Consider the following 11,950-nt stretch of genomic DNA (forward strand, 5'->3'; position numbering starts at 1 on the left):
GAAAGTAGGCAAATCAATATAACATCTTTAGTGACGGGGTTACCTGATTACGTTACATAGAATTTTCAACACAACTCAATAAGCACCAGCTTAGGAATAAGCGAGAATAGGATTCAATAATCTGATGTCACGCCCAGCAACGAGAAGCTTGATTCTAAACAAAGAAAATCGTTACCTTACTTTTTATTCTTCATGCTGGCTTGAACTTTTTCACATGTCATGTGATCAAAATGTATAAAAGTCAAAACATGATCAGATTTATAATGTTCCCCCCCCCCCCCCCCCCCCCCTGGATGCAGTTTTATGCTCGTTGGAGAAGTATTTCAAAAGGGCGTCCGCCATTATTCCGATAGTTTAGAACCAGTTAGTAACTATGCGGCATTACGAGGGAAGTAACGTCGCGACTGTTGAATACGAGGGGTCCCGATAACTCAGTTGGTAGAGCACTCGCTTCACACGCAAAGCTACCAAGATCGATCCCGGTTGCTGTCGATATTTTTTATGGCTCTGAGGGGTTCTTCCCCCCCCCCCCCTCCCCCCAGAGTACGACAGTTAACTTTTCAAATGAAAGAGCATTTGTGACCCATCATATGAAAATGGTATGTCGGGGTGATATGGATAGAAGCTTTACAAGGAAAAAAATGAGACTTGGGTTGAGTTAATATATTCTATATACTACTCGCTGATTCTAGAACTCTCTCCCCCCCCCCTCTCTCTCTCTTTCTCTCGCGCTCTCTCTCTCTCTCGCGCGCGCTCTCTCTCTCTCTCGCTCTCCCCTTCTCTCTCTCTCTCTCTCTCTCTCTCTCTCTCTCTCTCTCTCTCTCTCTCGCTCGCTCTGTCTCTCGAAGCCCCAAAGCGTACTAGAATCCGAGCATGCAGACATCCGATGCTGGTGGGAGGTAACCAATACATTGGGTCACCCAGCTCCAGCGAGTCGTATTTGCAGAGCCTGCTGGAATTCAGCGTGCTAGAGTCCAGCGCGTACTGTATTTCTGATAACTTAAAATCACTTTTTGGCATCTGGCTAATTTCAACCAATTGGATTCAATAGTCTGATGTCATGTCGCCCAGTAACGGCGGCCATCTTGGTTCTAAACAAAGAAAATCTGTACTTTTTACTCTTCATGCTGGCTAGAACTTTTCATATGTTTTGTGATCAGAATGTGTAAAAGTCAAAACATGATCAGATTTATAATGTTTTTTCCCCTCTGGATACGCTTTTATGCTCGTCGGAGAAATATTTCATAAGGTCGTCCGCCATTGTTCCGATAGTTTAGAGCCGGTTACTTAGTTACCATGCGTCATTACGAGGGAAGTGACGACATTACTGTTGAAGCGTATTACCGTTTTGACTTGATAAGTTACAATTCTTCAGTGGTTCATCAGAGCCATAAGACTATGGGGTTGGAGTTCATCCCAGCGTCTCTAGCATAAGACAAGGTAAGAATTAATTGCAACCCTTCGTATAGGACATTCAATATTCGCAGGCTTTCCACGAGCTCTAAGAGATCCAGCAACCCATTTATGGCTAAGTAGACATAAGGGTGAGTAAAATCCCAAACGCTAAAGGGATCGGTGACGGCTTCTTATATACAAAGTCGAGTGATTTACCAGTTGAACTTCGGGAATCTCTGTTATAATTTTAACTTCGCAAACAATTTGAAATGTTATCTTAAACATTTTTGGCGTCGGCTTCTCAGCGACGTCGAAGACTTAGCGGTATGGAATGACTGCAATAAACTTACTTGAGATCATTTATATAGAGCAAAATCGACCAAACGGTTCAAACTGCTTTACAAGGGATCCGAAGCCATCAGCAACACTTAACATGTTGGACGAGACATGACGGCTGGTCGGTGATAATACAATATTTTCCGACAGACAACGCATTTGTCATGTAGGTACTCATTTCTCACTTGAATAAGGAGAGTAAAGAGCCTTTTTCAAGAACTCAACTATGCGCGTTCATAGCAGGACTCGAACTAATGACCATCCGGTCAGAAGTCGAGTGTCATACCACAAGCCAACCACATAGCCACAAAAAATCAGCGTCTTCTCTAAATGGTAGCAATTGATTGATATATTCCATTAAAGGCTACAACAATAGGGACCAACTCCAGCTACATGGTCCTTTTAGTTGCCGCTTAAGGACTGCCTTATTCCTTGTATTGCTATAAGCCCAATCTGGCCAACGTCTACATCACCGTTAATAAAAACATGATTAGGGAGGGTTAGTGTAACCCATTTTTATTTGGCCCCATGTCACATCCAATTTAGCTACAGTCATCGCTTCCAATTCGGCCCCATTATAGCGGTCGTCATAATAGAATTATAGTATTCGAATAACTCCCCTCCCTTTCAGCATCACTCCCCACCCCCCACCCCCCTTTCAGCCTTTCATTCATTACCTCAATGTCACGTTTTGATGTTGGTTACTATGTGTTACCACAGACACATTGGAGTTGACGTCACACTGTTGTTACTACTACTACTACTACTACTACTACTACTACTACTACTACTACTACTACTACTACTACTACTACTACTACTACTACTACTACCACAACCACACTAATAATAATAATAATAACAACAACAACAACAACAACAACAACAGACACTACTTATGGTAACAAAACAGAAAATATTTACGTTAAAAAATTAATACAAATATTTATATAGCGCGTTTCCGTAGTAACACCGTACTTTATACGCTTCAAAATGTTTCATCTATTCCTTAGCAGGCCACATGGAACCAAATTTTTATCTCAAAGAATACGTCGCCTTATCGACGTCCCTTTTGCATTAGTTCTCCTATTGTCAAGTACTTGTTCATACCCGAGTCCAATGTTTTAATTTATGCAGGGGCAGAGGTCAAGCCAGAGTTTTACAATAAAATTATTATCACCCATCCGGTCTTTGCGCAATGTATTCCAGGAGCAAAAAAAGTAAATATGATTTATCGATAATTGCAAGATGCTTTCCGCTGTAAGTGCAGTGACAACCCCTTTTTTATGTTGGCCGGGAAGTTTTTACATCACGTCAATGCTGGAAGCGTACACATCTATAGATAGTATGCGGTTGACTAAGAAGCTCATAACATTGCCATCCGGAAGTACGAGAACGGACCAACACACAAAACTGTGTGTATCCATGAACGTTTGTAGTCAGGTTAATACAGTTCAGTGAGCATTACTCATAAACGCGGATGGCAAAAACAATTACAAAGACATGAGTGACGTAATCTTCGAACTATCTATACCCGCACATATTTATTACATGGTTCACTGCAGTACTCTGGAAAAACTCGTATTTAAAAAATTGGCCAGAAAACTCTTCCTTCAAACATCGATCGATTTAAATGACCCTCATCTTGGCAAAAAAACTCTCAAACCTGGGACTTCCCCATTAGCTCTACTTATTGTGTATGCGTGTATTATAGAAATGACTATGTTTAAAAGAAATGGTGTTAAAAAATATTATATTTCTCTCTCTCTCTCATACACTCACTTTCTCTCACTCACTAACTCTCTCTCTCTCTCTCTCTCTCTCTATCTATCTATCTCTTTCTATCTCTCTCTTAATGTCTCTCTCTCTCTCTCATTATATTTTCCCCTCTCTTTTTATCGACTACGCTCAGATTACATCTTTCTCGGAATACATTTTGGCAATAAATTAAATCTAATTAAATAACAAATCAGAGAGTGTGAAATTGGTGTTTAATTAATCCATTCACGGCGAAATTCTGAATTTAATTCAAATAAAAAATATCTCATTATTTAGAGGGGGTCCCGAAAGCTCAGTTGGTAGTGTATTCACTCCACACTCACAGGGATTGAGATTGATGCCGGGTGCAGTCGAGGCTTTTTTTGACCATCCTGTCCACCCAGCAGTGATTGGGTAGCTGGCTCTGTTAAATCTGATGGAAAGTACTTTGCGATAGACTAGCCTCCTATCCAATGGTAACACACAATTGCCACTGAAAAAAGGATAAACTCCAGCTCCATTGGCCTAATGGTTCTGAAGGACTACTATGTTATCATTTTTAGACAGCCTGATAGTGATTAGTTCTCACTAAATTATACCAATAAGACTCTAGACATTTACGGTTACACACCGTTTTGTGTGTTGGTAGGTTTAATTTGGCTAGCGGGTGTTGTGAGTATTTTATCTAAGCGCAAAGCATGAATAGAATGCGCGAGTTTGGTGTCCTTCGACTCTTTTTAAATCGTTAGTACGACAGAGAGGTGATTAAATCACATTATATTCTCCCTGAAAGATTATTGACGGACTGTGTTTCAATTGTGCTAGTGCTGTCCTACAGATCAATTGTAAGATGAAGAGATCTGTGAAGCGAGTGTTATACCAACTGAACTATCGGGACCTTCTGGAGGGGTTGTTCTCATTAACTTTTTATCAATCAGACTATAAACGATTGAGGTAACACAAAGTCTCGTGTGATGGTACGTTATATCCGACTGACAGATGTTATGATATTTTTTTTTGGCGAAACGCAATGCATCTATAAACAGACTTTTCCCTTAACTTATGTCACAATAAAAGGCGACGATCACAAAAAAGTGAGTTGTTATTAGTGGAGCTCAAGGAAACAAATTATCCCATTGGTTGAAATATTATATTAAAAACACCATTCACTTTCTTTTGGTGGCCGTCACTTTTTACTGTAACTTAATTATATTTCTCAGTTTTATGCTATGAGTTTACGGGCCGACACATGAAAGCAAAGTCGTATAATGCTGTTTGTGTTTTCGTGGTGGAAGAAGGGAGGCTATAATATCTGATTAGAATAAAACCAAATCCTACCAGGAAAGAGTTAACTCCTAAAAAACTATTGATAAAAAGTTGGATCATGTTATTTAACAATTTCCATTGTTTATCTCATGAATTCGAATTTGTAGTTACAACTGTCTGTAATCTCTTTCCCATTAATTTTACATTTAGATGAAAACAAGTCTAATTTAAATACCCAAGTGGTTCATTTTAACATCAGGGAATATCAGTATTTAATTTTAGACTTTTAGATTGATTGCGTGCTCAGTATTCATTACAAATAATAGTGATAATGACGACGATGGTGATGATGATGATGATGATGATGATGATGATGATGATAATAATAATGATAATAATAATAATAATAATATTAATAATAATAACAATAATAATGATGATGATGATGATAATAATAATAATAATAATAATAATAATAATATTATTAATAATAACAATAATAATGATGATAATGATGATGATGATAATAATTAATAATAATAATAATAATAATAAAATAATAATAATATAATAAATAATAATAAAAATAAGATAAATATAATATAAAATAATATTAATAAAATATATAATATAATAATAATAATAATAATAATAATAATAATAATAATAATAATAATAATAATAATAATAATAATAAAATAATAATAATAATAATAATAATAATAATAATAATAATAATAATAATAATAATAATAATAATAACGACAACTCACTGTTTACTCCATTTCGGTGTTGTTCGTCGTTTTGTATTGTGGTGTAATTATGTGTAAGTACCAGAATATATGTTTTTAACAGCCTACCCTACAGTTACTGACAGTTAACAAGTGGATTTTTTTGGGACTCCAATAACACCAAGACTGAATAGATTTTACCATAAGGACTTATTATTCACATGAATATTCCATTTGATGTAAGCAAACCTTTCACTTGGATATCTGTGTACGACTGAACTACCGTACTCGGACAAACATATCAAATAGTAAAATTAGGGAGCAAGCACCGGTTTAAGATACAGATCTGAACAAGTGTGTATAAAACGGTGCCAGGGAATTTCTTTATCCAACTGAATAGTTTCTCACTTTGGATAATACTTATAATATACCTAGTCTGTATGTGTAAAGCAGAAGGAAAAATATTAAATTAAGAAACTAGAGAGCAGGCACCGGTAATCAGAAGGTCTGGGGTTCGATCCCCAGTCGAGGCAGACTGATTTTTTGGGGATGCTTTTTTTTCCTTGTTTTTTTCTTTCTTGTTTTGTCTGGCACAGTTTCATACACACTGGTTCAGATCTGAAAAAAAAACGACCCAAATATTTAAAATTTTGGCCAAAAAGCTTGTCCTTCAAATACCGATCGATTAAAATGTTCTTGTCGAACACTCTCAAACCTGGGACTTTAATGGAGTTCAAGGTTTGTGAGTTTTTGATCATTTTTAATCTGTCGCTATTGGAAGGACGAGTTTTCTGGCCAACATTTTAAATACTTTTTTATAGTAAGGCAGTAAATTGGATTCGGTACGTACTCCAAAAACAATCACAATAAGTAATAAATAAAAGGGAGGTATGCGTAGATTTATTTGCTTTTACTTTCCGTTCAAAGCGACATGCCATGTGTATGGTTACAAGAACAAAACGGTGATTAAATATTGAACAAGGGAATGAAAGTCTCGTATTTCAAAGTTTTTTCTTTTGTCTCAGCGGAGAACCCGATGGGTTTTTAAGTCAACATTGGATCCAACTTATTGATTATCAGTTATCGATTCGACAAGATTGGAGGAGTATTAAATCAAATTCGAATTCCTGTACTGTTATTCATCCACATTCTCTCTCTCTCTCTCTCTCTCTCTCTCTCTCTCTCTCTCTCTCTTTCTCTCCTCTCCCCCGCTCTCTCTGTCTTTTCATGTCTCAGTCTCTCCTCACATCATCTTTAGCTATTATTTTGCTATCAAGGCCTATGGTATGAATGACGTTGACGTCACTCGACTCTATGTTATATTGCTTTTAAACCTCCAATTGGTAACACTTTGTTACCAATTTCTCTAAAACAGATAATCGGTAGGTGGTATGCGTTGAAGTAAAATATTCACCATCTGTGCTCGCCAGATCATTAGTACCAACTAACGCACAATTGTTTGTAATCTTAAACATATGTAATATTGGTGCTATGCGTATAGGTGATATACTCACTACATCCGCCAGCTAGATATAAGGTAATAACACACATAACTATGTGTATAACCTTAAACGTCTATAGTCAGATTGATATAATCTAATGAGAACTAATTATTCAAATGGCTATCTAAAAACAATAGCAAAGAGCTGAGTGACGTCAATTTCGTTCCTTCTATTGCTTTCTAGTACCAGACTTGCAAATATGTCCACGTCACTCAGCTCATTGTTATTGTTTTTAGACAGCCATTTAATGGATAGTTTTCACTGAATTGTATCAATCAGACCATAAACGTTTAAGGTTACACATATTTTTGTGTGTTCGTACGTTATATCCGACTGGCGGATGTTGTGAGTATTTATTGAGAACTAATCATCCAACTGGCAGTTCAAAAACAATAACAATTAACCTGGTGACATCAACTTTATTCGTCCTATAGATAGTATGCGCTTGGCTAAGGAGTTCACAACATTGCCATCCAGAAGTATAACGGATCAACACACAAAACTTTATGTAACCATGAACGTTCATAGTCAGGTTAATACAGTTTAGTGAGAAGTACTCATAAACGCGGATGGCAAAAAAAAATAAAAATAAAAAAGGCCTGAGTGACGTCAATTTTGAACTATCTATAAACATTTAAAGTTGTCCCTCAGAAATTATCCTTCAGAGCCAACATAACTATGGAGCAGGAGTTTATCCCGGTTTCTATCGCGAGAACCAGGCAACAGCAAATGCTTGCTACCCTTCGGATAAGACACACGTCTATCGCAAAGTACTCTCCTCCAGGTATAACGGATTCAGCTACCCTAATTAGGGGGATCAGAAAAAAAAATCTCGACTTCATTCGGGCTCGATCTCGGTATCTCTGTGTGTTCTACATAATTTTGTGTTTTTGTTGTTACGTTTTATCTGGCGGACAGAACGGATAAGTATTTTACTAAAACGTGTACCCTTAATATCTCAACACATCACACTTGCTGCTGTTTCTCCTCCCCATCTTCCTGTCTTCATGTTCACCAATACCATTACTAGTTCTTACTATAACATTCCATTTCAAATCAATACCTGGCAAATTAATGTCAGGTTATCATGAGAAGTGGAAATAACAACACATCTTTCAGCATTGTCGTACTCTGGAATAACACGTTTTTAAAAATTGTGATAAAAAAACAACTCATCTTTCAAATATCGATCGGTTAAAATTAGAATGACCCTCATCTTGTTAAAAACTTTCAAACCTTGGACTGCCTTGACTTCATTGAAGTCCCAGGTTTGAGAGTTTTTGCAAACTGAGAGTTATTTTAATCGATCAATATTTGGAGAATGATTGTTTTTGGCCACAAAAATTGAAACAGTGTTTTTCTTTTTTTTCAGAGCAAGGCAGAGCATTCCGAAATTCCCTGACAAATCCATTTTCTCAATTTGGCCATAAAACTCTTATATTTTAATTGTGTGACCTACTTCAAAACGGTATTCTGTCAGGTGATTTGGATAATAGTTGAAAATTGAATGTTTTACCACAAGTATGGAGTTTGGGTTGGGTTTATGTATTTCATTAAGGACAACACTGCCTTACTCCAACCCCCCCCCCCCCCACCCTCAAACTTAATCGATTAAAATGACCCTCATCTTGTAAAAACTCCCAAACCTGGGACTTCAAAGAAGTCAAGACAGTCCCAGGTTTGAGAGTTTTGACAAAATGAGGGTTATTTTATTCGATCAATATTTGAAGGACGAATTTTCTGGCCCAACATATTGAACGTGTTTTTTTTTTCCAGATCATGACAGAGCATTCGGCAGTGCCCTAACCAAACAATTTTCTCAATTTGGTCAGACAACTCTTATAATATCTTAAATGTGTGACCTACAGCTTCAGGGGGCGGAGTGGCCGAGTGGTTAAGGCATTGTACTATGATCCGGAAGGTCATCAGACATCTTGTTTGCCTAGGCGACGGTATCTTATGATGCCGTGGGGGAAGGGCGTCATTTTTAAAAATACCGGCTCAAAACGGTATTCTGTCATGTGATTTAGATACGTGTTGAAATTGAATGTACAACGTCAAGTATGGAATTTTGATTACGTTTATACAGGGTGTCCATAAAGTCTTTCCCTGATTTATTATTTTAAAAAAACCCATTATAGATATTTGCCCATTGGCCATAATTTATCTACATTACATCACCAAATTTATCAAAATCAACATGAATCTAAAAGACCTCATTTTTCTCTCCTTCTATTTCGAAATAGCAACTGCGACAAAAATCGTTCGGTCGACGGGAGCTAGTTCAATCTCTCACTATGTGTCTCAGCAAATTTAGATTGTCCTATTAAAAGAAGAGAGAGCTAGAGGAAGACAAAGAATGACTTATTTAAATAACCTAAGAATGGCCAAATGTGATTTTAAAAGCAACACAGATTTCATGCGTACCACAGAGGATCGTGATTCGTGGAGACAGCTGACTGGCAACGTGCTCAAGAGCACAAGCCACGATGGATGATGATGATTAAAAAACAACAATCCAGTTTCCTGTAATGATCTGAAAGACTGGCCTATGAAAAGCTGTTGAGCTGCCTTTGACGATTTTGTTTCATGCAACCACATTACATTTGCCCCTCTAAATAGAAGGAGAGAAAAATAAAGTTTTCCAATTTCCGGTTGATTTAGCTCAATTGGGTGATGTTATTTGAGTTGATGACTAATAATAGGCATAAATGTTTAACTTGTCCTTAGAGGATGACGAAAACCAAATGCAAATATCTATAACAATTTTAGAATAAAAGACTTTTTGGACACCCTGTATCTTTTATTAAGGACAAAACAGTCCCACTCAAACAAACAAACAAACCAACAAACAAAACAATAAAAAAACAAAAACAAAAAGAAAACAAAAACAAACAAACCCCAACCCCCCCCCCCCCCCCAAAAAAAAAACCCTACCAACCCCCCCCCCCCCCCCCCCAGAAAAAAACAACAAAAAACAAGACAAGTAAAAAACAACAAAAAACAAGACAAAAAAAAAAAAAACAAAACAAAACAAAACAAACAACCTCGATTTATGTCAGATTGACGCCTGATATTCCATCGAGGAGATCAAAATGCTGTACATAGTTTTTTTCTACAAGTTTATTGGTGATATTTGACTTTTATTAAACGAGTATTGTAGCCAAAACTCTTTTATGGCGTTTTTTTCTAAATAATTACGAATATGTTAGAACTTTTTAGATTATTGTTCCTTACAAATATAAAAATATTAGATCTTGGTCTATTTATTAAACTAATTCTGGCCGTATCAGTGTATTCGTGAATACATTTGATCAGGGATGCAAGTTGCCGACACCTCCGATTCGCTGCTTATATTATTCGAGTAATTCGGGATTCATTCACGTATTCGTCACAGCGCTATCACAGACTGTCATATATCATTATGTTTTTACAATAGTTGGTTTGTTTTCACGTACAATGAATTTATTCAACAACACCGCCACCACCACCACCGCCAACAACAACAACATCAACAACAACAACATCAACAACAGCAACAACAGCATCAAAAACAGCATCATCATCATCATCATCATCATCATCATCATCATCATCATCATCATCATCATCATAAACAACAACAGCAACAACCACATCAAAAACAACAACAACAACAACAACAACAACAACAACAAAAACAACAGCAACAACAAAAGCTATTTGACTCTTTGTGATATCGGACCCATCAGAAAGCTACCATGTCGTGAAATGCCAGAATGTTCTATTGAAATGGACCATTAGGGGGAACTTTTACATTGAAATCGATGTCAAATTTGATGATACCATTACCATGCTCTGTTTTCAGTATCTATTATCGATAATTGGTACTGACGATGTTGGAAAGGTTTTTAAGTTGATGGTGTTTTCCATCGAATGAATCCTTGTCAATGAGGTGTTATTTCTTTCTTTACTCCTTGTTACCCCTTTATTCATAATTCATTAAGCCTTAACAGGACGGATAAAATTTTACTCCAGTATACTCTAATGTTGTTTCCCCCCCCCCTCCGTTTATGGTCCCATTTATTCTTTATTCATTAATCCTTAACAGACAGGTTTAGATTTTACTCTTATTGATGCATTGTGCTTCGTTAAAGACCCATAACATTCGCCAGTCGGATATAACTTGCCAACACCCAAAACTATTTGTAACCTTGAACGATTATAGTCTGATTAATGCAATTTAATGAAGCTACACATAAAATGGCTGGTTAAAAACAATACCATAGAGCTGAGTGACGTCAGTTTAGTTCTATCTAAAGAAGGAACGATATTGACGTCACTCAGCTCTTTGTTATTGATTTTAGCCACCCATTTTATGTGTAGTCTCACTAAATTCTATCAATCAGACTATAGACGTTCAAAGTTTTGTGTCTTGGTATTTTATATCCGGCTGGCGGATGTTATGAACATTTAGCCCGAATGCACAGCATGCATCACTGTTTACCTCTTGTCGCCCCCTTCATTCCAAATTCATTAATCCTTTATCACCCCTTTATTGATTATTCATTAAGGCTTTACGGGCCGGATTAGATTTCACCCTAATATACTCTTTTCCCCCCTTGGGCAACATGGGTGATGTCTGTTGACATCAGACATCCTGTTTGATGTATTATCTATATTCCTTCATGGAATGCTTAGCCGACGGGATCTAATGATGCCGTTACGAAAGGGCATATTTTTTTTTGTTTCATACTCTTTTTTACCCTTTACCATTCCCTTTATTATTCATTCATTAAGCCTTAATAGGCCTGATTTGATTTTACTCTAATATTATCTAGTATCGTATCATAAAGTTTTCACTACGAGTTGCATCGTTTTACTATAAAAATAGTGAACCCATTTGTTTCTACGATGCTAGACTCTAGCAAAATCGGGTTTTCCTAAAAAATGAAATGGATATTGAAGCATCGTAAAAGCTTT

At 36.7% G+C, this 11,950-nt stretch overlaps 1 protein-coding gene across 1 annotated transcript in view; it reads left to right on the forward strand.

Moving 5' to 3' along the window:
- The window catches only part of LOC144972960 (uncharacterized), a 60,854-nt gene that overhangs the window by 17,984 nt on the left and 30,920 nt on the right, over positions 1-11,950 (forward strand). The gene's annotated exons all lie outside the window — the stretch shown is intronic.

The sequence above is a fragment of the Berghia stephanieae genome, chromosome 5 (genome assembly GCF_034508935.2).
Source record: "Berghia stephanieae isolate SIO BIC M18660-M18661 chromosome 5, UCSD_Bste_1.3, whole genome shotgun sequence".
NCBI classification, from domain to species: Eukaryota; Metazoa; Mollusca; class Gastropoda; order Nudibranchia; family Aeolidiidae; genus Berghia; species Berghia stephanieae.